Source organism: Chiloscyllium punctatum, chromosome 32 (assembly GCF_047496795.1).
Source record: "Chiloscyllium punctatum isolate Juve2018m chromosome 32, sChiPun1.3, whole genome shotgun sequence".
NCBI classification, from domain to species: domain Eukaryota; kingdom Metazoa; phylum Chordata; class Chondrichthyes; order Orectolobiformes; family Hemiscylliidae; genus Chiloscyllium; species Chiloscyllium punctatum.
The window spans coordinates 39,353,016-39,378,531 of record NC_092770.1 but is presented as its reverse complement, the minus strand read 5'-3'; the positions used below and the strand labels follow the sequence as shown (position 1 = coordinate 39,378,531).

The 25,516-nt window shown below is 39.1% G+C and overlaps 1 protein-coding gene and 1 long non-coding RNA gene across 3 annotated transcripts in view; one reads left to right on the top strand and one right to left on the bottom strand.

Annotated features, from left to right (window-relative positions):
• dusp16 (dual specificity phosphatase 16) overlaps positions 1–21,442 on the bottom strand; it is a 99,367-nt gene extending 77,925 nt beyond the window's left edge. Inside the window, exon 1 of one of the 2 annotated variants that reach the window (XM_072552127.1) lies at positions 21,049–21,442. The gene's annotated coding sequence lies outside the window, so the exon portion shown is untranslated. The remainder of the gene's footprint in view (positions 1–21,048) is intronic. The other variant, XM_072552129.1, reaches the window with a different exon arrangement.
• Positions 21,268–23,119, top strand: LOC140458077 (uncharacterized). Its single transcript, XR_011953435.1, has 2 exons — positions 21,268–21,369; positions 22,394–23,119. It is a non-coding gene; the product is annotated as an uncharacterized lncRNA (long non-coding RNA).
• Positions 23,120–25,516: the final 2,397 nt, after the last annotated feature.

Below are 25,516 nucleotides of genomic sequence, written 5' to 3'. Positions count from 1 at the left end.
CCTGCTGTGATGCAGCAGTGCTGACCACCGTACAACATCAATTCCTCACACCCACTTTCCTGCTTTTTCCTTATAAACCTTGATTCCCCTAATGAATCTATCTCAGCCTTATATATACACATAAGTGTTCTGCCCCCATTGCTGTCTGTGGCAGAGTCCCGAATACTCAAACCTGCGACTATGCCTCTCAGCCTAAAGTCTCCCATGAGGGGAAATATCCTCTCAGTATTTACCTGTCAAGACCCTTAAAAATCCAATATGTGAGAGTGATTAGCTCTCATTCTTCTAGGCTACAGTGAGTAGAGACAACTTGTTTTGCCTTTGCTCATGAAACAATCCCTTCATTCCATCAATGGATAAATGAACATAACATTTTTGTTATGAACATAACATAATTGGTTTATGATAAATTTGTTATTGATTACCAAGGTTAGAATAGGACTATCACTGTTGGCTTCAGTTGCTCTTGGGATTTTGGAGGGGCTAACAGGGTACTCACTCCTGTTGGTTAACTTATTGACCTCTGCTGGAAAGCATTTTTGCACATGTGTTGGGCAAGTGGGTATAGGCATAAGCATGGCTTAGGTTCAAACATAGGGTTCATCAACCAGCTGATCTTCACAGCTTCAGCTGAAATATAAAATGGCCATCTGAACACATTTTGTTGATGCCACTGAAACCAAGATGAGTCAGTACATCTGAAAAGATTCTACAGCAGACCATTGAGAACTAATATGCAATATAGTTTGGATAGGGTAAATAGACAAAATCTTTTCTCTGGGGTTGGGGATCCCAGAACTAGAGGGCGTAGGTTTAGGGTGAGAGGGGAAAGATATAAAAGAGACCTAAGGGGCAACTATTTCCACACAGAGGGTGGTACATGGATGGAATGAGCTGCCAGAGGAAGTGGTGGAGGCTGGTACAATTGCAACATTTAAAAGGCATTTGGATGGGTATATGAATAGGAAGGGTTTGGAGGGATATGGGCCAGGTGCTGGCAGGTGGGACTAGATTGGGTTGGGATATCTGGTTGGCATGGACGGGTTGGACCGAAGGGTCTGTTTCCATTCTGTACATCTCTAGGACTCTATAACTCACTTTCTACAAGGTTACTTCCATCACTGTTATTTATCAAAAACTTGTATTTCAAAGATATTTATAACTTAGCAAATCATTCTCACAAGGCACGAAATACATGCACAATCACACTCGAGCATCTCAGAAGAGGAATGATAATCCTAATAGTGAAACATCTAGAAACAATGCTAGTTATATTCTCTCGTCCGAAACATACCCACTAATTTATGAACCACTTACCTCCCACTCACATTCCCCTTAAAACCACTTGTCTTAAGTGAATCTACACATCTCCCATGTAGCCCCTTATCAAATACATTCCTTTCCTTAGACCTTGAGATTTCCAAGGTTTCAACCAACTCTGTGCTGTAGACTACTGATTTTCATTTTGAAAAACTACAATTAACTTTCATAACTTACGGTCACCATAAGATTAGTTTTCAATTTCAGATTTACTACATACAAATTCCACCAATTACCACGATGGAATTTGACCCCATGTCTTCCTCGCATTAGCCTGGACCTCTGGAGGAGTAGCTCAGTCACATTATCACTACAACAGCATCTTCCTCCAGAGATGCTTTGCAGCATTTTGTAGATGGTACACACTGTGTTAACCTGTGCTGGTGGTGGAGGGAGTGAATGTCTAATATGGATTGTTCATTTGGAGGAGCTGTGAACGAATCTAAATAACATGCAATCATCAGCGGACTTCACACCTTCACACTTTATGGAGGAGGGAAGGTCATTGGGAAAGCAGCCAAAAGGTGATAAAGGTTAGAAGACCAGGATTCAAGTCCTACATGCACTAGAGATATGTAATAAAATCTCTGAACAGGTGAATTAAAACATATACACTGAAAAGCTAAGTGGCCTCTTATGACACAGTGGTACTAATCCTACCTCTGAACCAGCAGGGCTGGATTCAAATCCCACCTGGTCCAGAATGTGCCATAATATCTCTTTAGGGAAAAGAACTAAATTATCAATAAATCAGATCAAAAGACCTACAATTCTGTCCCATTTAGACTGGTGGATAATTAAACAACTGTATGCGAAATTGGTCTCCCAACTTATCATAGAGAGAGCACAGCAAAAGTGCATTTAGCTGCTATAAGGGATGCTAGGACTGTGTGTATATTATATATAGAAGAAAAAAAAGTAAGCATTCTAAGCCACCCTACCATAGCAGCCATATTGATGACAGAAGTCACAATTAAAATCAACAAGTAACAATAAAAGTAAACTTAAGACAAAAGTTCATCAAAGTCCATTTAATGCCTCCAGGTCTCAGAGGAAGCTGATCAAGAGACGATACACACAGCCGGAATGAGACCATCAACCATGCCATGCCAGGACGAAACTGAAATATCGATAAGCCAGAAAAACTGGGCCAGAAGACACCGCCGAATAAAACCGCCACCAAGACCAACACCCATGGACAAAAACACCATGCTGGGCCATCAGAACACTAGGCTGAAAGCGTTCAACAAAGATTAAACCAGACCACCAACAAGACCTCTACACTGGGAGACAGGTTCAATTAGGCCTGTATTCATTAGATAAAAACTGCAGATGCTGGAAGCGGAGAAGCAGTCCCTCGGATGCTCCCTAAACTGCTGTGCTCTTCCAGCACCACTAATCCAGAATCTGTATTCATTAGAGATTAGCAGAATGAGGGGTGATTGGATTGAAATATGTAAAATATTAAACACGGACAGGCAGACTGGATCCAGGAAGGATGTTTTCTCTGGTTGGGGAATGTGGAACCAGGAGGAGTCACATTCTCTTAACATGGAGTAGGCCATTTAGGACTGAGACAAGAAAGACTTCTTCACTCGGGGGTGGTAAACCTGTGGAATTTCCTGCTGGGTCAGTGTGTATTCAAGTAAGAAATGGAAACATTTTTAAATGTTAAAGGTATCAAGAAAAACAGAGAAAATGGGAATATGACATTGAGCTAGAGGATCTCTCATGACTATGTTGAAATACAGAGCAATTCACTCGGCCAAATGGCACACTTCTGCTCCTAGTTTCTATGCTTCTAACAAGAGGAGGAGACTTCATGCAAAACCTCATTCTCAATGAAAATGGAACCTTGTGATAATATTTAGAACATATTTTGGTATTTCCTTGGTAAGTTTTGGAATACAACTCTTTTCTTGACCATCAAGTCACCAATCCCCTCACCTCCATCCAGGGTCCCATACAGTCCTTCCAGGTGAGACAGCCTTCCAGGTGACCTGCCTCTCTTCCAACCTAGTTTACTGTTACCGGTGCTCCAATATGGTCTTCTCTAAACTGGGGAAACCAAATGTAAACAAAGGGAAGGTTTTGCTGAGCATCTCAGCTGGGCCCACAGGGACTGACCAGACCTCCTAGTCACCAATCATTTTAATTCCCTTCCCACTCTCTTTCTGACATGACCATCCTTGGCCTCCTTCATTGCCACAATGAATCAAACCGCAAATTGAAGGAATAACACCTCATCTTCCACCTGGGCAGCCTACCCCGGAGGACTCAACACTGAGTTCCCCAATTTCAAATAACCTCCCTCTCCATCCCCTGACTTCCATCCCAGCTGCTCCCCCTCCCTTCCATTCCTTTCATTGGCCCTTCTTTCTAGCCACCAACCAGATTCATTCATTCTTCCTATCAACCAATCAGATCAAACCCTCTACCAGTATTCACCTATTACCACCTCACCATCCTGCTCCCCACCCCCTCTATCTGCAGCTCCCCTTACATCCACCTCCAGTCCTGAAGAAGGGCTACACACCAAACGTTGACTTCTCCACCTCCTGATGCTGCCTGGCTTGCTGTGTTCTTCCAACCTCCTACTTGTCCATCAAGTCACTAAGGCAGGATATGCAGTTACTTTGCCCTCTGATTGAAAACTATTGTAATCTATCTGAAAGAATCCTTTTAACCAATGTAGTATATATAGGTGTTTTTTCATACTGACCTCCCACTGCTATCTGAATACACTGTAGTAGTGAGTTGATCCTGTTACAAATATAGTCAATACACTGGATTAGGGCAAGTTTCAAACTTGCCGGTACCATGATGTCCCAGAATAGACCAGCTCCACGCTATCATTAAAAGGCTGTTTTGAACCTGGACAAGGACTGTCAACAAGAAGAGGCCTTTTTGGCTTATAAGTTTTGCCCTAGTCATGCAAATGAAGGGAAATTGGCACACAGCTTTGCAGACAAAGATGACTCAGTGGACAGAGTAGTGCCTGTCACTAGGATCCAGCCCTGACATAGAATACCAGGCTATCAGAGTCTCCTACCTAGTTAAGTTTGCCACCTGTCTCATTGCAGGACCCAGAGTAGCAGAGAAGGAAGATGACTAACTTCTCATCTCAACCAGGGTAAATTACATCATCTTCTCTCTGCCACTGCAGGGGCCTCCTATCAATGGCCATTTTGAAAATCCCTGCCCCTCAGTAAAACATGTACATCTTCCCTCAGTCACTTTAACCCATCTAAGCCACTGTGCTGTCTACTCACTTTCTTGGGACACCTCACCATTTCTCCCCAGCTGGCACTAACAGCGGGGACACCCACTTTCATCTTATACAACTCTTCTTTTCCATTATTCCAGTGTCTTTCTCGCAGCATTTCAGTGGCAGTTACTATTGTATGCCAAACTGAAACTTTAAAAGTGCAGAAGCATCCTGCAAGGAGAAGAAAGGTGCAATGAAAGTCCTGAAAGGCTAACAAGTGTTAGATCCCAATCCCTAGATTTTTCAAGGCTTGGGAAAGTTAGCAGCTAAAAAAGGGAGGCTGAATCTGTCAGATCCACCAGGCAAGAGCTTTCTAAATGCTGCCTGTGGGCAACATGCTGAAATACATTCCCCCATCCCTCAGGCAAACCTACAAGGATCCGCCTCCACCCGTATGAATGGATGACCCCAGCATCATTCACTGCATTTCCCCAAAATCTCCCTCCAAGCACCAACCATTAAAATCTTCTCAAGTGATAGAAATTGTCACCAATGGATCCTGTTTGCTGCTTTATAACATAAGTTTCTCATCCACCAGCCAGCCAGCTTGCCTTAAATTTGGGTAGCTGCTAGACAGTCATAGTTTTTTTTTAAAAATTCCTTTTGTTAAATATAGCAGGATTTCTGCATTCCCTGTTGGATAGAAACCCCAGAAGCCTTCCTTTAAATATATCAGGGGACATGTCTTTGGATTGTGCTCCACTTTAGATGAGGAATGTAGGAGCTAACAATAGATATCGGGTCCTATCTCTTCATCGTGTGTGTCTTTGGACAACAAACTGCAAGGCAAGGTTTCCTTTTACCATTCTCCCTCAAACTTTTTCTCCAACTCCATACGTATAACATTTGCTAATAAACAATGCTTTGTCCCCACAATAAGAAAAAAATCAAAAACACTGTAAATTATGCTAGGTGCATTTGGAAGGCAATGGAAATTGAGATAAGAAATCTCCTCAGAAGCGTTCGCGAACTACAACCAAACCATCAAAACTACATTATGCACAAAAGCAGCTCCGGATAAATACAGATTGGCTTGTGTTCTTTGTTTCATATTTCCACTTTTGCTCTTTATAAAACTATTTCTAATGCCGAGGGATTACAAGATTCAAAATAAAACAATGCATTAAACAACCTCTCCCAATAGCAAAGCAACAAACCGCATTCAGTAAACAAATACCAAGTGACCTGGTGTTCATAAAGTTAGACTAATATACCCAAGAAGCAGGAAAAAACTGCCCTATTAAGTGACATATTCTAGTCATGGAACAGAGAACTGTACAGCACAGGAACAGGCCCTTTGGCCCACGATGTTGTGCTGAACATGACAGTCCTTATAAACATTTTAAATGATTACCAATTAAAAGAGTTATTCAAGTCGGAAGACAAGACTGCCACACATCTAGTGTCTCAGTTCTGATAATGTTAGTTTTAAATTCACTCCCTTGACATTTCACAAATAGATACCACACGCCTGCCAGTAATTTGTTGGCATACGGCAATTCCATTTGTTATTTCTGTGCGGTCAACTTTGCCCATTCCTGCTATTATCAAGTCTCAGTTTAAAATTGAGCAAGTCTATAGCAAATCAGAGACAAGTGCCATATTACTTTGAGAAAACAAAAAAACGATTGAGGCATTTCAAGACCAATTAAAATAGACGACCACTTTTTTGACAAAAGTTTTGATTTTTCAAAATGAAATACAATCCAATTTTGTTAAAAAATGCAGAAATGTCAGTTTGAAAGTAATGTACTGTAATAAAGGAAGATATTATTTCGATCATGGTTACTCAAGACTATTTTTCCTGCATTATACACTGCTTTAAAAAAACTTCCAAATGCTAGAATCCTGAATGTTAGACAGAGGTTTCTCTAATTTAATTGAAAAAACCATGCAATACACTAATTACATCTGCAAAGATCTAAGTACACAGTAGTCTGTTTTAAGTGGTACCTCAAAATTCTTGAATAATTGTTGAGAATTAGTTTATTTAACATTGGTGTGAAAACCAACTAGTCTCATTCCTTTACAATTGTCTGACAGCAGTTAGAGAGACTCAGTACAATTGAATTCTAAGTGAGGTTGATCATGGAGATTTACCCATCAGAAGGGAAACATGAATGACCTAGATTTTTTTTAAAAAATTCAAAAGAGAACATCGTTTAATTCAATTAAGATTCAAAGATGACAGAAAGTAAGGTTTCTGAATTAATTATATACAAAATTAAGTATTGGCAACTTGGGACCACCTATTTCAACCTACTAAATGTCTTAGCAACCTACTATCAAAAGAAGATTGAAAAGATAAGATTCTTACTGCCAAAGGTATCTGTTGATTTCTTCTATGCAAGATTAAGGTTTATCGATACATTCCTTTTTTAAAAAAGCTGCTTAATTCTACTCCATTAGTAATACTTCTGCTTTAATACTACACAATAACATTCAGTCCCAGTTGTGGAGGAGAAAAAAAAAATATGAAAGAATTGAGTGGAAGGACATATTAACAGTTTTAGGTGGATTTAAATTGAATACATTTATTAACTGGAAAGGCCTAAATGAGATACATCATAGGCCGCTGTGGGAGGCAAAAAAGGATTGCAGTGTCTCTGACATTATTTTCCAAATCCCCGCTGGCCAGAGGACAAAATCAGAGGACTGTAGGACAACTACACGCCATTGAGTCTAACACCAGTGGTAAGGAAACTTTTACTAAAGGTTCTCAGAGACAGAAGTAATCTCCACTTGGAGAGGCAAGAATTAATCAAGAATGGTCAGTATTGTCAAATCATGTATGATTGATTTGATTGAATTTGTTGAAGATGTATATAGTTTCTTAATAAGTATATACCTATCAGATAGGGAGGTAGTTGTCGAGAGGGAGCAATGGTTTATTAAGGAAGTTGAAGCTCTTGTCAAGAGGAAGAAGGCGGCTTATGTGAGGATGAGGCGTGAAGGCTCAGATAAGGGGGTTTAAGAGTTATAAGTTAGCCAGAAAAGATCTAAAGAGAGGGCTAAGACGAGCCCGTAGGGACAGGGGAAATTGTTGGTGGATAGGATCAAGGAAAACCCAAAGGCCTTCAATTGGTATATCAGGAATAAAGGAATGACTAGAGCAAGATTAGGGCCAATCAAAGATAGTACTGTAGCGGAAAGTTGTGTGTGAACTGAGGACAGGGGGAAGCACTTAATGAACACTTTTCATCAGTAATCACATTGGAAAAAGACAATATTAGTTGGAATAGAGATACAGGCTACAAGATTAGAATGGATTGAGATTGACAAAGAGAAGGTTTTAAAAAATTTGGGAAGATCTGAAAATAGATAAGACCCCTGGGCTGGTTGGGATTTATCCTCGGATTCTCTGGGAAGCCAGGGAGGAGATTGCAGAGCCTTTGGCTTCGATTTTTATGTCAACATTGTCAACAGGAATAGTGCCAGAAGACTGGACGATGGCAAACGTTGTTCCCTTGTTTAAGGAGGGGAGATGGGACAACCCTGGTAATAAGCCAGTGAGCCTTATTTCAGTTGTGGGTAACGTGTTGGAAACGGTTATGAGATAGGATTTATAATCATCTGGAAAGGAATAATTTGATTAGGGATAGTCAACACGGTTTTGTGAAGGGTAGGTTGTGCCTCACTATCCTCATTGAGTTCTTCGAGAACGTGACAAAACAGGTGGATGAAGATAAAGTGGTTGTTTGGATGTATATGGACTTCAGCAAGGCATTTGATAAGGTTCCACACCGTAGGCTAATGCACAAAATACAGAGTTCTGGGATTGAAGGTGATTTAGTGGTTTGGATCAGCAATTGACCAGTTGAAAGAAGACAGAGTGTGTTGGTTGATGGGAAATGTCCATCCTGAAGCTCAGTTACCAGTGGTGTGCCGCAAGGATCTGTTTTGGGACCACTGCTGTTTGTCATTTTTATAAATGATCTGGATGTGGGCACAGAAGGATGGGTTAGTAAGTTTGCGGATGACACTAAGGTAGGCAGAGTTGTGGATAGTGCCAAAGGATGTTGTGGGTTACAGAGGAACATAGATAAGATGCAGAGCTGGGCTGAGAAGTGGCAAATGGAGTTTAATGTGGAAAATTGTAATTATAAACTTCATGGCAGTGTAGATGAGCAGAGAGATCTTGGTGTCCTGGTGCATAAATCCCTCAAAGTTGTCACCCAGGTTGATAGGGTTGTTAAAAAGGCATATGGTATGTTGGCCTTTATTAGTAGGGGGATTGCGTTTCGGTCATGAGGTCATGCTTCAGCTGTACAAGACACTGGTAAGGCCACATCTGAAGTATTGCGTGCAGTTCTGGTCACCACATTATAGGAAGGACATGAAAGCTTTGGAAAGGGTTCAGGGGAGATTTACAAGGATGTTGCCTGGTATGAAGGGAAGGTCTTATGATGAAAGACTGAGGGAACTGAGGCTGTTCTGTTGAGAGAAAATGATTGAGAGATGACTTAATCGAGACATACAAGATAGTCAGAGGGTTAGATAGGTGGACAGTGAGAGACTTTTTTCTCAGATGGTGAAGGCTAATATGAGGGGACATAGCTTTAAATTGAGGGACGTTGGATTTAGGACAGATATCAGGGGTAGTTTCTTTACGCAGATTAGTAGGGGCGTGGAACAGCCTGCCTGCAACAGAAGCAGACTCGCCGACATCAAGGGCATTTAAATGGGCATTGGAGATACATATGGATAATAATGGAATGGTGTAGGTTAGATGGGCATCAGATTATTTTCACAGGTCGGTGCAACACAGAGGGCTGAAAGGCCTGTACTGCATTTAACCTTCTATGCTCTATGTGACTACCTGTATAAATGAGGTTAGAGCAGTTGATGTCGTCCACACAGACTTCAGTAAAGCTTTTGACAAGATCTCACATGGGCTACATGGCCAATTGAAAACTGGCTCCAAAGTTGGCTTAGTGACAGGAGTTAGAGGGTGATGATCACAAAAGTTGATTTTGTGGCCAAAATCTGTGTCTAATGACACAGCACAGGTTTCAGTGCTCAGTCCCTTTCTGTTTGTTATGTACATGAAATGATCCAGGCATCAATATAATAGATCTGCTCAATAAATTTGTAAAAAGTGGAGGTATGGTAAATAGTGAGAAGAAAAACTGTATACTGCAGGGTGATATAAATGGGCTGGTCAGAAGGGCAAAACAATGGCAAATAGCATTTAATCCTGAAAAGTGGGAGGTAATTTTGGAACAACAAACAAGACTTTGGGGGTACACGATGAATGGCATGACCCTGGGAACTACAGATGATCAGAGGAATTCTGGTTTGTATGTCCATATACACAATAAAACAACAGTGCAGTTGGATAAGGCAGTTACGAAGACAAGTGGCATCGTCTTTGTTAGTCTTAAACACAAATGAGGGGAGGCTATAATGGAGCTGTACATACAGGAAGCATGTGATTTCTCTAGAGAAGGTACAGAGGAGATAAATCAGGACATGGTTTGGGCACCAGCACTTCATTTATGAAGACTGACTAGATAGGCCAGGGTTAGATTAGATTAGATTAATTACAGTGTGGAAACAGGCCCTTCGGCCCAACAAGTCCATGCCGACCCTCCAAAGAGCAACCCACCCATATCCATTCCCCTACATTTATCTATTCACCTATCACTACGGGCAACTTAGCATGGCCAATTCACCTAACCTGCACATTTTTGGACTGTGGGAGGAAACCCACGCAGACACGGGGAGAATATGCAAACTCCACAAAGACAGTTGCCGGAGGTGGGAATTGAACCCGTGTCTCTGGCGCTGTAAGGCAGCAGTGTTAACCACTGTGCCGCCCATGTGCCACCGTGCTGCCTTCAAGAGGAGAAAGCCAAGTGGGACCTGACTGAGGACTACAAAATTATGAAGAGCATAGAGAGACTTTCCCCTTAGTAGAGGAAACAAATACCCAGGGGATAAAGGAGGGGACAGAAGGTTTAGAGTGAATTTAAAGAAGAATTGTTTTCACCCACAGAATGGTGGATGCCTGGAATTCACCAACACAATATTAAAGTAGCATTTAAATGAACACTTGGAACTGCATATCAGAGAAGACTCTGAGCCAAGTGCTGTAAAAGTCTATAACTCTATGAATGAGGTTAAAAATCACACAACACCAGGTGATAGTCCAACAGGTTTAATTAGAAGCACACTAGCTTTCGGAGTGCCGCTCCTTCTTCAAGTGATAGTGGAGGACACAATTCTAAGGCTCAATTCTCTGAATGAGAGCTTTGACTAACTCACCAAAGGAAATGAGTTGGTCAATTGAGATCGATGTAACATTGATCACAAATCATGAAATAATCCCTGATTTAAAAACATGATTAAACTAATTATTTACAGCATATTTTGTTAATCAGGGCCAATCAGAATGTCTTTAGACGGAAAAGAGAATTCTTCAGAAACCTTACTTAAAAATCTTTGCAAATAATTATAAATGCCAGCAAAAGTAGTTAATGCAATGAATCTATGTTTTTGCAAAGACAGAAAAATTCATAGATATGAGCTGGAACATGGAAGATGCAGTTTTGCTTTGCAAAATAGAAATTTTAAACAAGTCTGGCCTTTAAGATGAACAGAAAATACATGTTAGGTTTATATCAGAATTTCCTTATAATTGGAATGAGCTGGTATAGAATAAGGAACTTTAAGGCTAACAGGATCTACTCATAATCCATCATTGTTTTATAGAAAGACATCCTTCAACTGGATTGATGATGCAAAATGACTAAAATCTGAAGTGAATATTTAAAGAAAACAAGCATTAAGTTATAAACATAGGATTGCGAGTAGGCCATTTAGTCACTTGTGCTTATCCTGCCATTCAGTGACATCAGAATTTATCTGCTTCCTTGCTGATAATCTAGAATACAATTTCAAAATAAAAATCTATTATGCTCGGTTTTAAAATTAACTGATCCAGTAACAGTTGCTTTTTGAGGAAGAGCATTCCAAACCTCTAACATCCTTTTGTGTTCAAAGAATTTCCTAATTTATTTCTTGAAAAGTCTTGTCCTAGCTTAAGGCTATACATTCTAGTTCTAGCCTCCCAACCAGCATTCTAAAAGATGAGAGACTTAACAAACAATCCAGATCTTTTTCAGTGTATGATTTCAGTTACATCACACTGTAAACTTTTGCTATCAATTCTGTGTCTTACAATCTTATTCTCCACAATCACCTGAGGAAGGAGAAGTGCTCTGAAAACTAGTGCTTCCAAATAAACCTGCTGGACTATAACCTGGTGTTGTGTGGATTTTTAACCAGCAGAAATATTTTCTATCAACTCTATCTAAACAGCTTAATATCTTGAAACTTCAATCAAATCACCATTTATTAGATTAGATTAGATTACTTACAGTGTGGAAACAGGCCCTTCGGCCCAACAAGTCCACACCGCCCCGCCGACGCGTAACCCACCCATACCCCTACATCTACATTTACCCCTTACCTAATACCATGGGCAATTTAGCATGGCCAATTCACCTGGCCTGCACATCTTTGGACTGTGGGAGGTAACCGGAGCACCCGGAGGAAACCCACGCAGACACGGGGAGAACGTGCAAACTCCACACAGTCAGTCGCCTGAGGCGGGAATTGAACCCGGGTCTCAGGCGCTGTGAGGCAGCAGTGCTAACCACTGTGCCACCGTGCCGCCCACACACCGTATCTTAGTATATTCCTGGGAAACAACCATAGTTTGTGTGATTTCTCCTAGTAATGCTATCTTTTCAAATTATCCACTTTGGTAGTTCAAAGTAGAAAGCACGGTTTTTTTAAAAAATGTGGCGACAAATTGGGAAGTGTTGATGTCCAATGGGACCTAAGTGTCCTTGTTCATGAGTCACCGAAAGCCAGATTGAAGATACAGCAAGCAATTAGGAATGCAAAAGGCATGTTGGCTTTGATTGCAAGAGGATTCCAGTACAGGAATAAAAAAAAGTGTTGCCACAAATGTAGAAAAGCCTTGGTGAGATCTCACCTCATATGTTAGGTATAGTTTTGGTCTCCTCACCCAAGGAATGATGTACTTGGCATAAAGGATGTTCAACAAGGTTCACCAGACTAATTCTTGGGAAGGCAGGATTGTTTTATGAAGTGAGACTAAAGGAGATTAGACTTGCATTCTCTGGAGTTTAAAGAATGAGAGGTGATCTTTTTGAAACTTACAGGACATGACAGGGTAGATGTGGATAGCAAATTTTCCCTGGCTGGTAGACTCAGAGTAAAGGACAGGTCATTTAAGACTGAGATGAAAAGGAATTTCTCCAATCATGAGGGGTGGGTGAATGTTTGGAATTCTCTACCACAGAGGGCTCTGGAAGCTCAATCATTGAGCATGTTCAAGACAGATTGATAAATTTAGAGATTCTAATAATTTCCCGGAATACGTAGATAGTGGGGTAAAGTGGCAAAGAGGTAGACGATCACCCAGAAACTGTTTAAGTGACAATGAAGGCTTGACAAACTGAATGGTCTACTCTTACTCCCAAGTCTTAACTCTTGGAATCCAGATATCTACTCTGGTACATATATGTTGCATTCCATTGAATGTCAAAGCATCGTTTCCAAGTATCTTGACCTCAGGTGAGGTGCTCAGAGTTGTTTCATATAGCTGAAGCATGGCTTTTAACCCTTTGTATTCTAGTCCACTAAGTATAAAGTATGACATTCTATTAGCATTGTTGATTATTTCCTATACCTATTCATGACATTTTAATGATGTATGCACTCAGACATACTGGTTTCCTTGGATCTCCTGTCCCTAGCTTTTCATCACTTAGAAAATTTTATTTCCTGTTTAGGTCCAAGTGGACAGCTTCAAATTTGCCTACATTAAAAGTCATTTATCACACATTTTGCCTATTCATTCTTTTCATATCTTTGTAATTTTATGCACATAAGATATTTTGAAATTGAGGTAGTGCACTTCCGAGTATTCATATTTTTATGCAAAATTAATACGTTTCACACAATTTCAAAATCATTGAAACTAACAGCACATTTCACTAATCTCATTAAAGTTTATCCAGCTGCAATATCCACACTGTACAACAATTTCCTATAAACAAATGGCTAATTGTAGTTCAACATTGCAATAAAATTGTACGGCTTTCACATTACTGAAACCTTCACTTTTATAATCTGAATGTCCAATCAGCTACAGATCAATCTTGAAAATGTACTAACTTTCTTTAACAAAAGTGACCAAAGCTCTGCAGTAATTGTTTACAGTAAATCTGTCATTTGCATTGAACATTCCAATGTGCATTACAGAAGAGAAAATTAATGGGCTTTAGTCTTGTTGGGAGGATTGAGAGGATCTGATTTTGATTGCTGAAGACTTTCAAAAGATGGATTAGATAGTAAAGAGATGGTGGTTATGGAATAGAACTCCATTTTATAGAAAGCTGCAAAGATAGGGTGCACTGCAAATTTTAGATAAGGTTGACACAGTAAATCTAGGAGGCAATGGTGAAAATAGGCAGTGTGTGGAACAGATGAACAATTTGAATTTTATGGACAGTGAATGTCAGAAAGACAGAAGAGCATTCAAATCTAGAAGTAAAAGATTCACAGTTTAGTAAGGTAGAGCCATAGTGAAACAATGTTGCAGAGTTGGAAGGAAGCAATCTTGATAGTAAATAGGATGTGGGTTGAACAGTCTGGTTCAGCATTGAATGAGCAGCCAGAGAAGAAGATCATGTTGATGCACAGGGCTCTGAATTCTTATCAGCTGCTGAATGCAATACTAATTTTTCCAATATATAACAATGCAGAGCTTTATACGTAATGTGTACTGCAACTCTAAGTCAGATACTGATCTTAAACCAATACTTTCAATCTAACAGTTACCCACGGTGTAATATTTAAAATAAAAAAGTGTTTGACTAAGTTTTGATTTTGTTATCACTTGAAAAATCCTTATGTAAAATGACTGAGTAAAAAGCTCAGTAAGATACAGACAACAAAACTAGGTTTATTGCTATTGCCCTGCTACCAACCTTGCAAGACAGACTAAAATGTACAATAATGTAAAAATGTATCCAGAATTTGAGACTGGTTCAGCTCCTAATAGACTGGCAACTCCTTCGGCATTTACAGCAGCTTCCTAGTCAAAATCAAGAATTTGAAAAAGGGCAGTGAAGAATGTTCAGTTTCATGGGTAGATGAAGAATGTCATGAAGACAAACAAATGGAAAATCCCTTGGGAAACATGAAAAAATTTAAAAATCTTAGAAAACTATCCAAGAGACAGTATGAAAAGAATTGAACTGGCCAATATCTCGGATGTAAAATGGAGAATTTGTGTAAACTTACCCTAGTTTTGTTTTAGGAATTGCTGGCTTTTATTAAACAAAGTTCTTGAGATTTATTTATAATTATCTTTTTATCTATGTAACTAGCTCATTACATTTTAAATTTAAAATGAGGACTGTAGTATCAGTTGATTGATTTCAAAAACTTACATAAGATTTTACAGAGCTGTCAGAAAATTACATACCTGAAAGTAAGGAACCAAAAGTGTTTACTGTTCATTTAGCTATCATTAGAACTTAATGAAACAAAGAAAAACACAGGTACCCTCAAAGGCTATGAAAATTTGACTTTTCTGTTCAACTAACCAGAGCCAAAATAACATGACATACAAAAACATGTGATGTGGAAAATGGTAGATAAGAAATATACTAATTAGAATCAGATTTACACCTAGTAAACATAGCTATACTACGTCAACTGAAAATCTCAAACTGAGTCAGTAATGATGTTTTGCAGGGACTTAGCAGCAACAGCAGCTGGATTAGTAATAATCAAGCAGGTACAAACTGGGTCAAGCAAAAAAGTAGTTTTCACTGATTTGTTCCAGAATATAAAAATTGATTAGGAGTTGGGATGTCATGTTGAGGTTGTGCAGGACTTTGGTAAGGCCTCTGAGGTACTGTGTGCATTTTCTACACACCCTGCTATAAGAAGCACATGATTAAATTGGAGAGGGTTCAGAAAAGATTTATCAGGATGTTGCCAGGTTTGAGTTAGGAAAATAAGCTGGACAGGCTGGGACTTTTTTTTTCACTGGAGTGTAGGACATTGAGCGGTGACCCTATGGAGCTTTATAAAATTATGAGAGGCAAGTGAACAGCAAGGGCCTTTTCCCTTGGGAGTTCAAAACTTTTTTTTAAGAAGAGAGAAGAAAGTTTTAAAAAAGGACCTGAGGGGCAATTTTTTTAGAAGAAATAGTTCATGTGTAGAATGAACTGCTAGAGGAAGTGGTGGTAACACGTACATTTACAACATTTAAAAGACATTTGGAAAAGTACATGAATAAGAAATGTTTGGTGTTATAGGTCAAACACAGGCATAGGGGACTAGTCTAGTTTGGGAATATGGTCACCGTGGACTAGTTACACTAAAGAGTCTGTTTCCATGCTATGTGACTGAATGAATGTATGAAATGATAATCACCAAGAACCTGAGGCTATTTAACTTTGTCTTCAAAAGTACATTTTGAACATCTGCAGTAAGAAAATTCAAATTTCAGTGATAGGTCAAATGTAAAATCCATTTGGTTTACATGGACAGATGATTTTTTTGTGTAGTACAGATGCTGAGATTTAGCAGAATACCCAGCTTACTTCTCCAAGGGAGTTAAACCTCTGGCTCGCAAATGTCCCTCAGATATAAAAATACAATGTTTCCCACTCTACAGTCGGTTTGTTATCTTTGCATGAAAAGGATACCAAAAAACCTTTCATTTTAGCACACCCTATTAAAATCATAAACAATTCCTTAATATTCTTGTGAAGTAAACATTGAAAGTTATCACATTACTGCATTAATAACGTGCAAATTTTAAAAATGTTTTCAGAAAATAAATGAACTGATAAAATTTCATAAACTCTTCTGTGCTTAACTGGAGAATCTTGTAGTGAGCAACACTTATAAAATTTACTGTTCATTCCTCACAATTTAGCTGTGAAATTTTGTTTGAGGATTATTTATTTTAGTACATTACAGCCACAGCTTTTTTGAGCTGTTGTAAAAACGAGTTTCGCAGTCCTAATATCTTGTGCATTATTTGGTAATTGATTCTCACAGCTTAATAGCAACAAAACTGAACCCACTCTGTTTGTTCTTCAGTCTACATACGTCCATCTGTTTTTGACCTAATCAGTCTTCTTTGCTGCTAACTTAGACTGAACCAAGCAAAGTGCTCTTCAGGCATTCAATTAGATTTTGAGCTGAGCTTTCAGTTCCACATATGGTCTATTTCCAAAACTGCTGCCTTCCTCTTCCAGAACATTACCCTCTTCACCCATCATTACGAAGGTCAATTTCTCAAATTATCACCTTGCCAGCATCTTAATTACTGCACTTCAAGATGTCAGCAAACCCACGATATGATTTAGGTCAGTTTAATATCACTGCAAGTGAGAAAAAAGATAAGTTAAGAAAAAGAAGAATAAATTACAGTTTTATAACTTTATTGATATCTTAAGGTCCTTTCAAGTGACTCATTGACAATTAAAAGAATTTTTGAAGTGCAATCACTACTACAATCCAGACAAATGTAGCAGCCATTTTATACACAATGTTAAATTACCATATTCTTAAGCCAACACTCTTGGCACAAATCAAAAATGTTCATCAGGACACCAAATCTGCCCTTCCTCTCCCAGATCTACCAGTCTCCCAAAGTCCAGTTCTTGGTTTTAATTCCTTTTATGGTCCATCTTATTTCAGAACCTGATTCAAACATATCCTGGCTTCATATCTTTGTTCTTCAAACTCTAATTTTCTACATATTTCTTATTTGCACCACCCTTTACTCAGGCTGATCTTTCAAAAGGAATGGGTTTGAATCTATTTTAAACATTTCATCAATGAAATTGTTTCCATTATCCAGCTCCATCTACAAAACCTTTTTAAAATTCTGTTTCACTGTGCTTTCAGTACCGCCAATAATGCACCACCTGTTCAGCATTCGCTCCTTTTTCTTGTAAAGTTCCTTGAGAATTGCACATATATACAATTTCCTCAAAAACCATGGACCTTTGCAAACTCATAAGATCACTCAATCGTTTTTATCTGCATCACTTTGGAAATTACTGTAATTTAATTCACAAACACAAATGTCAGCCAACCAAAGCTGCCTCAATGGTATCTATCATCACATTTTTTAAAAAAAATCTAGATCCATCACTGAAAAGCTGTTTAGATTATGGTTGAATTTATACAACTGTATCATTGTTTTGCTTTTCAACAAAATTGAATGGAAATGTAAATGATTGACTCTACTGTTGAACCAAACCGCACCAACACTAAATTGGTACTGTAAATACACACAAGAGCTATATGTGTATCATCATTGATTTACTATACTGTATAGTTAATTTAGTACATAGTAAACTCGGTACCAGTGATTGGAGATGAGCAGGTGGCTGAGACAGCATTACAAGGCAGGGCAGTTTATGAAGGTCATCTAGTCCCAACAGCATTTCACTTTTGAACATACAAAAAAAAACTTTTAAATGCTGATATCAGTAAGATTTGTTCATACTGATCTTCACACAAATTTTAGCTATATATTTTGAATAATGACTATTTTCATACTTTCACAGTTATATAAGCAGGAGATCATTTCAGAAAGATGGCAACATATAAATGTCAAAGCAATTACAGCTAAATACACTACACTAGCCAGAACATTATTATTCTATAATACAAATTTCTATATTGATATTGTAACTAATGAGTACCCTGGAGCACTTTAACAAAAAGTTATTTTTAAAATAACAAATTCATTTGAGACGCTGTCCATATTTTAGGGGTCATGATGTTGACAGAGCAACAGAACTGTATTTGCAATGCATATTATACATATTGTAGAGCATATCATTCCCCTGCTGCAATAAATTGCTGATCTTGCTTTACCAGCTGCTTCTTTCACCTGCAAAAATTTTAAATTTGCTTGGTAATAGTTTTAGCAAAACACAATCTATTAGCCAGCTATTCCCCTTTGTTTCTAATGTTTGGAGGATCTGTGTTGGATAGAGTAAAGCGCCAGAGTCCTGATGAATTGTTCCGACCTGAAATGTTGACTCCCTTTCTCCTCTAATGCTGCTTGAACTGCTATACTTTTTCCAGCTCAACTCTTTATCCACTCTGATTCTCCAATATCTGCAGTTCTCACTATCTCCAAGAATCAGTGTTGGCACTTGTTGCTAATGCCAAAATGTAAATTTCATATTGGTTTAAGTAAAAACATTTTTATCAACCAGACTATTATCCTGTGAAGATTATCAGCATGATTGTTCCTGCAGATATTATGATTAGTGTTGTAGTGTAATGTTATTTTAGAATTTGCCATTTCTAGAGCAACCAATGCATATTATCCTGCCCTGCCCCCACCCCAGCATAGTGCTGCTTTTTGCCAGTTATTTTGTGGATTTTCATGTATTTGAGAGATAACATTCAATTTTTTTATAGTATTACACACACACACACACACACACACAGTCAAGACAAAGTGCAGTCTGGGTATAAGTTGGACTATTGAACATGGGTATTTGGACCTGGGCAACTAGACAGGATTTAAACAAACATTTAACATCATGCATTCATGTACCACAAATGTGTACCATTTACTCATACTAAAGCTTTATAACACTTATTAATAGGAATCATTTTTGTAGAAGCTACAGCTAAAATTCAATTACCCAAGGTGCAGAACAGAAAATATGCTAGACGTAGTAAAGAAATACAAGATAGTTTCTGTGCTAAATAGATTCTTAACATTTGTAAACTTTGGTTAGTTAACTTTGCCAAATTGTGTTTGAGGCAATACAATTTACAGTCAGTTATTCAATAGTGTCCAGTGTTTCAAGAATGTTGTTGGCCAGATATCGAGTAAATTTGTTGGACTGTCTAGGAGCACTTTGAATTTAACTTTTAAACATTTTATCATCTCTGCAACATTAGAATGTAACAAATACTCAGATCCCACTTTGAACAAGCTATGGCTCAAACTTTTGTTTGGAGTATAATATGACCTTGCAGTCAAGATTTAAAATGTACAAAGTTTAAGTCTCAGAAGATTTTTATTTTTTGTTATATATACATACACACACACACACACCAATTTGTACATTTCTGGAATGGCAGATGACAGGAAAAGTGAGGTGGGGGTGGCAGATACAACTGGTTGCAAATTTCAAAGCTTTCTTTTTATTCTGACCTTGTGGATTTTCTCTACCACTGTTATGCCTTTAGTAACTTAAGTTTCAATCTCTGGAATGTCTACCCCACATTTGTCCATCCTTCACTTTGTTCTTTTGGTCATCTCCTAATATATCTTTTTTTAAAATTCAGCATTAATTTTTGCTTTGTTGAGAGTTTTTTAAACCTTAAAATCACTATGCAAGTACATTTTGTTGCTGTTATAAAATAAAGGCATTATGCTAAAAATTGATACAAGATTGAAATAGGACAATGATATATGTAATTTTGTTGTAGTTATCTTAGATATTTATCACTTGAAAAAGGTAAATTTACATCCAGTAAAGACACTGGGGGCTCAGGGAGAAAAAAAAGCCAGGTTTAATTCCCAAAATCCCAGTTAATTCTGCATTTAGCACTATAAAAATTCTGTCGCACACACTTCATTTTCTTTCAGATGGGAACATAACATCGAGGTTAACCTGCCAATCAGACATGTATGCATGCATATGGCCCAAACTAAGTGTACTAATGAAATCTGACCTGGTGAATAGGTTGGATAACTCATACTGCATAAATCCATTTAATCGAATTTATGTATCCATTTTAAACATACTTTCCCTTTCAGTTGGCGTTTCCAGTAATATGCCTTACAAGTTTGACTTTCGATATTACAAATCATAACATAAAAGCTAAAACAGACAGATACAAGCTGGAGCTCTGCGGGAGTTTATTTGCATTCTGTAATTTTTATTGGCAGGATTAGCATTTAATTGAGTCCATTTGGACCAGCACCGCACTGTAACCAATGGCAAGTATATAAAGTACTAGGCGAGCTCTTCTGGAGAGGAAAATATTAGGTCTAATATTAGGTTTCCAGTGTTATTAAAACTTCAGATCTGTTTAAAGATTGCTGAAACATCTCTTAAAACGTTTCTCTGCTGCAATATATTGTCCTTTCACATGCAGGGAAGACAGGCAGCTTCGACTACAGAAGTGGCGGGGACCTTTTACCCAGTAACATGACTAAAAGCTGTTCAATTAAATTTAAGAGAACAAAATACATTTTTATAAACAATTACAGATACAATTCCAATAACAATAAGCACAGTTCCGACACTTTCTCACATGTACCCCACCCCCAACACGTGAGGCGACAACTGCAGGCCCACAGATGATTTTTTGAGTGATTTTTTTTCCCTCTTGTGGGGGAAACTTACTTCAACAAACTCGAGGCTCCAACGCGGTTCAAAGTCTTGTTACCCGATGTTCTGTGTAGCCAATTTGTAATTTTGACGTGACACGAAGGCGAGAAGTGAAACTAGTTTAAAAAAACATACACAGGAGGGTTTTTTTTCTGTTCAGTAAAACTTGAAGCAGGGATGAGGTCATTGGTTTAAAAATAAAAGGATGGCGTCATTTCAGACCAATCCCACTGATAGCCACTCAGCAGAGAAGGGGCTGGGGAAAGGCGAGCTATTCATTCCAACTTCCAGCTGTAGTCATGCACCTTGTATCAAAATATCGCCGTTCATAAAAAGGTGGTAAAACTCTTTTCTTTTCACCTTCCCCAAGCTTTTCCTGGCTTTACCAGTTCTTGTTACTTTGTTTCAAAGGGGGCGGGATTTCATCGAGCAGCACTGAAAGGACAATGCTCCATATTCAAATTACGCAGCTCCTTGGGAACGCTTCCAAAGAGCTTTTTAACCTTTATTCCACCCCGTTTCTGTCAGGCTAGGATTACATAAAATCAATTATCGTCTGTAAATGTTTACTGCGTTTATTCAACGTAGAGGCATCAGATGCAACGTGCTTCGAGATACAGAGGGCCGATCGGTTCTTATGCAGGGTTCAATATTCCGGATGATAGTTTTGTTCTCGTTATCCCAGTATCAGATCTATTGCATGTAACAGCGTCTGTTTTATCAGAAACTCAGGATATTGTCACTTCATTTTTTTTTTGTTTTTGTCTCCCTCATAAATATTTTTTCTATCCTTAGTAATGGTTATTTTATACATAAACTGTTATATTATAAATTCGGAAATGTCGTCTTCTGCATTCTTCAGACTGACAAACTGAGAGCGCTGCATGGCATATACGAAAGGGGTTTATAGGGGCAATCCATCGCTGATCACATGAAAAATGCGCACAGCGCATATACAGTATGTTGCATTCGTTGTTGTACTTTACGTAACTACATAGTATCAAAGAAAAGTGTGAAAATAGGTGCCATATTGAATTGAGTAAATAGTCTGACATGCTAAACTGGTTTTCAGCTAAAATAACACATGCATTGCATGTTTACAAAATATTAGATAAAGCAAGCCAATCAGTTCCTTGGTAGATTTGATACGCCTTAAAATTCAAGAAAAACCTAATACTAGCCCACTGAGATTTTTTTTATTGTGATAAATTCAATAGATTCTCCAAACTCATTTTAATTTTTAACATAAAAATCATTTTATTGTACCTTATTCACAAGATTTCCACTTGCTAATTTTTTTTATTTTCAAAGTTCCAAGCAGAAAGAATAACATTAATGTCTCTCAACGCCATCTTTATAGATGTATCAGAAAGCATGCAACTCTCAGAAAAATTTGGAGAAATTTGCAAAGAAACTCACCTTTGACCACAAGTTCATGAGGAGGTGATCAGCACACAACATTCTTGAGACCCCGTGGGAAAAGAACCGGGTGGATCCTGTTGCAGGTTCCCATCGCAGATTGTCAAAGTCATTTAGTAGAATGCCCCATCACCAGCACTTTCCAACAGCATCAAGACATCACTTGGGTGTCCTTGTGGAAAGGACACAATCTGTGAGAAGCTTTTTGTACACCTGGTCTGTCTGCGCCACTGCATACTGCTCTCGAAGTGGCTGTGGGGGGTGGGGGAGTGTGACTCACACATCTTCTGGAATGTGCCTTTGCAAAGGATGTCTGGAGAAAGATGCAGAGGTTTTTGTCAAGGTTCTGTTTCCTGTGACACACACAGAGACAAACATCGACTACACCTGGCGAACCATCAATTCAGTGAAAGACGCACTTTGGTCTGCCCAAAAACTGTTGATCTTCCAGGGCAAGGAGTTAACCTTGACTGAATGTTGCAGGCTGGCACATTGCAAGTGTTAGGACTACATGCTGAGGGATGCACTAAAGCTTGGGCAGCTGTCGCCAGGAGACAATGGGGAAATACCCATGTCTAAGATCTTTCTGTCAAAGTTAAATGGTCTATTCACTTACCAGATCTTCACGGTACCTCAAATATATGTAAATCTAATCTTACACAATTAAGAGATGCCTTTGATTCATTTGTTGGTTAGAGTCTAACTCCAGTGTTTGCTTGTTTTCTTCATATTCTATTATAAAGAACCAAACTGCTTTAGTAATTTTATATTAATGAAAAAAAATGACTGTTGAGTGCAGCATGCATTCACTGGGTTACCCTGTATAGATGTTTTCTAATCAACCTGATAGACATGTTATTACACCCCTCTGGTGCAGATGGGACTTGATTCTGTGTCTGCTGACTCAGAGGTGGGGACACTACTATTGTGCTACAAGAGTTCTAGTTTACCCTGTTTTAATGGCCTAACCTGGAATAGCCACAACAGGAATCAGGACCATGAACCAATGCAGAGTTTGCAATTAACAAATTGTCATCTCAATTGGATTTGGCCAAAATAATTTGAGCATTCCTCTGATCAAATGATAACACTTGTACATTTCACAGCAAAATAGTTCACTCATAGATTTAGGAAAATCCACACATTTGATTGATGATGCATACAATATGTCAGAACACCACATCATGGGCTAAATTGTAATGTAGCTAATGTTTTAACAGTGACTAATCACCTGCCCTTCCACATAAAGAAAACAACCATTAGGCACTTAAGTACTGTCCCTTGGGCTTCTCGACCTATCGGATGTGTGATCAGTGAAGTCCTGCTCAACCTGAAACTGACAGACCATAAAAGGCTGAGAACTACTAGGAATTGGAATGAGTCATTGGAAGCTCAGGCTGTGTAGCCTTGAAGACTGGGAATGGCACAAATGTTAGGTTGTAAGTTTGCTCACCGAGCTGGCACGTTTGTTTTCAGACATTTTCTCACCATGCTAGGTAACATCATCAGTGATCCTCCAGTGAAGTGCTGGTGTTCTGTCCCACTTTCTATCTATGTGTCTTGGTCTATTACAGTGGGTGATATCATTTCCAGTTCTTTTTCTAAGAGGTTGGTAAATGGGGTCTAAAATCAATGTGTTTATAGGTGAAGTTCTGTTTTGAATGGCAGCCCTCTAGGAATTCTCGTGTGTGTCTCTGTTTAGCCTGTCCTAGAATGGATGTGTTGTCCCTGTCGAAATGTTGTCCTTTATCTGTATGTAAGGATACTAGTGATAGGGGTCATGTCTTTTGGTAGCTAGTTGGTGTTTGTGTATCCTGGTAGTTTTCTGCCTGTCTGATGTAGTGTTTGTTACAGTCCTTGCATGATATTTTGTATATGACATTCATTTTGCTGGTTGTTGGCATGGGGTCCTTTAGGTTCATCAGTAGCTGTTTCAGTCTGTTGGTAGGTTTGTGGGCTACCATGATGCCTAGGGGTCAGAATGGTCTGGTAGTCATCTCCAAGATGTCTTTGATATATGGTAGTGTGGCTAGAGTTTCTGGGCATGTGATGTTTACTTGTTTGGGTTTGTTTAAGAATTAGTGGACTGTGTTTATCGGGTTCCCATTCTTCTTGAATACACTGTATAGGTATTTTTCTTCTGCTGCTTGTAGTAGCATAAATGTATCCCTGCTTTGAGAGTGGGTCAGAGGAGTAGAAGGTTGGAAGCAATGGCAAGGAATACCTTTCAACAGCTATGCCAACCCCACACCATATCCTCAATTATCTCAGAATGGGGCAAATAAATGATACCCACTTACCTGCAATCCTGCTCTGATTTCATTGTCAGGAAAATCCACTTTTCTGTCCTGCTAGGAGGGGTGGTAATCAGGCCAAAGATGGGTTGAGGTCTTTAAACAGTCATTAATTGTCAAAATGTGTGGCACTGGAAAAGCAAAGCAGGTCAGTCAGCATCCAAGGAGCAGGAGAGTTGACATTTTGGGCATAAGCCCTTCACCAAGAATTTGGAGGGGGAAGGGGGCTGAAAGATAAATAGGGGGTGGGGTGGGGCTGAGTGGAAGTTAGGTGGGAAGGCTTTAGATGGATGCAGGTGGAAGGTAATTGTGATAGTTTGTTGGGGAGAATGGAGCAGATTGATGGGAAAGAAGATGGACAGGTAGGACAGGTCAAGAGGCTGGTGCCAAGTTGGAGGGTTGGATCTAGGATGAGGTGGGGGGAGAGAAGATTTGGAAACTAGTGAAGTCGATGTTGATGCTGTGTGGTTAGAATGTCCTGAGATGGAAGGTGAGGCATTCTTCCTGCAGTTGGCATGTGGCTTTAATTTGGCGGTGGAGGAAGCCTAGGACTTGCATGTCCTTGGGGGAGTGGGAGGGGGCATTGAAGTGGTTGGCCACAGGGTGATGGGGTTGTTTGGTGTGGCAGATTAGGAAGGTCATCCATGAACCTTCCCAGCTAGAACCTGCTTACTGAGGTGATGGGAGTGGGCTGGGTTCATGTTCATTTGCCCAGTTGTTTGACCTTCCTGCCACCAGCCCCACCACTTCTAGAGAGTGGAAAATTCCAC